General features: G+C 45.9%; 1 pseudogene; it reads left to right on the plus strand.

Annotated features, from left to right (window-relative positions):
* The first annotated feature begins 1,470 nt into the window (after nt 1–1,470).
* LOC136637141 (5S ribosomal RNA) lies at nt 1,471–1,590 on the plus strand (annotated as a pseudogene).
* Nucleotides 1,591–2,220: the final 630 nt, after the last annotated feature.

The following is a 2,220-nucleotide window of genomic DNA, read 5'->3' on the forward strand; positions in this document are numbered from 1 at the left end:
CTTGGGCAGTACGAGTGGCACCGCCCAGGCATAGGATTAGGGTCCAAAGCATTCATACATTTTATTGGGTTTAAAATCAATCAACAGTAAAACAATAGCAACAAATCATTAGTTGGGTCAAAGACTGTAGAACCACCTATTCACTGCTGATATGAATTATCACTGCATTTATCTCCTACAATTAAGCTTTGTGGGAAAAGCCATTTCCTATACCTCCTACCTTTCATTGCCTTAATTCTCTCTCAAGTATAATGGTGGTGAATCTGTTGCAAGCCCATATCAGCTCCAGTAGTTTCCGGTACTGAAGTACACTGTGCTGTTTATCTCCACGTTGGCTTCTTCATTTTCCTTCATCAATCCTGGGACGATAATGTATTCATTTCAAAGGACAACTGCAGAACAATTCCCCCTGTGCTTTGTAGGCATCCATGCATGAGCACATAGGGTGGACGTGGGAGCAGAGAGTGACTTCTCAGGCCCTTCTCAGCCTGCCAAGAAATCACATTTGATTACAATATTAATGGTGTGTTCCCATGCATTATTCTAATTTTTTTTTTTAAATCAAGAATAAGTAGTTCTCATTGCCTGCTATGTTTAAGTTCTCTCTACTAACAGGGAGTCTCACATAGTATGGAGCCCTTCACGTCATTTTCTCATCAGCTATTTAATTTTAATGCTTTTTTTCATTGCTTCATTTTGCACACTGAGATAAATAACGCTCTAGCATACTGTGCTGTGTGGGATGGAGAAGGGCTGGCTCTGAGTCCAAAATGCAGCATATGTTCCTAGCAGCAGGAAATAAATTCGATGTGGCAGTCGCTCTGCCACCAGGATGTCCTAATGTGTCACTCTGCGAATGAGACAAAAATAGGGAATGGCTTGAGTGCCTGAGACCAATTGCCCCCTCCCTGTCAGCACTTTTAAGGGAACAAAGTACATGTGCTGTATTTCTTCTCCCTTTATATGTTGAGAAATGGCCACTTGCGCATCCGGACTTTCTTGAAAACGACACAGATGGGATTCTAAAGGGTGACTTTTTCATAATTGTTTTAAGCTGCAGACATAAAATGTTTATCACACACACACAAATTATGCTTGGCGTAAAACTCACAAACCAAACCCAAGACACATGGTGATTTCTTGATCCTTCACTCCAGTATATACAAACAAGCAAGTTCCCCATCTCCCAACACACTCTGGAGCCCTCTGCAGACACTTGCTGTCTGTCCCCCCACTGATGATGCACCAGATATTCATGACTCCATTCTTGCATTAGTTTGCAGAGGCAAATGTTGCCTCTCACAATTGAGAACCCTGAAAGAGGGTGCTGTTGTTTGCTTAGCAGGCTCGGATCCACTGAGCCCCTCACATATTTGCTCTCCATTGACAGCAGACATCCGTACATTCAAGTGACTAGGAAATAGAGTCTAAGATGAGGCTATGCAGATAACAGTGGGTTTTAGTGCTAAAGTCTGAGGCTACTGTTACCCTGCACATGCCTGATCTTGTCTGATCTCGGAAGCTAAGCAGGGTCAGGCCTGGTTAGTACTTGGATGGGAGACCGCTTGGGAATATCGGGTGCTGTAGGCTTACACCATAGTCTTTCGAGACTGAAGGTTGTCAACCAACCTGAGGCTACTAAGGATGGAAATACAGTTAACCCTAAATGGACCCTTGACAGCCCAATCCTATCCCCCACCAGACATGACAGTGCCGCTGATGAAGCATGTGCTGCACGCTGCGGTAGAAAGGCAATCAGAAAGTCCAGGAGGGTCAGTCACAGCCCAGTCCCAACTAAGTCACCCCTGCCAATGCAGCAACACCAATGGAGAATGTGCTGCATCCCGTGGGGTGAGGGCAGTCCCAGAGGTTTCCTTGAGGTAAGGTAATGTATTCCCTTATCCTGGGACAATTACAGCTGCCCCAATGAATTTTCTGTGTACCACGTCAGCTATTTTGCTGATGCAAAACTGAGTGGAGTCAGAGAGGTGGAATGAGGCTGGGAAGGGGGATAGGATAATGACAGAGCCATGGTTGTCAATAACCTCCCCTTCCCAACCGTCAATACATCCCAATCCACTTAGAAGCTCCTGTCTTCCTCCCCCTCCTGTCCCTGTTCTGCCCACCACCTGCCCCACTGCCAACTCACCTGGGCTGGTGGACAGTGGCTTTTCCTGAAGGTGCGGTTGCCAGCCATTGAACGGCAGCCTCATCGTGCTA

The sequence above is a fragment of the Tiliqua scincoides genome, chromosome 1 (genome assembly GCF_035046505.1).
Source record: "Tiliqua scincoides isolate rTilSci1 chromosome 1, rTilSci1.hap2, whole genome shotgun sequence".
NCBI classification, from domain to species: Eukaryota; Metazoa; Chordata; class Lepidosauria; order Squamata; family Scincidae; genus Tiliqua; species Tiliqua scincoides.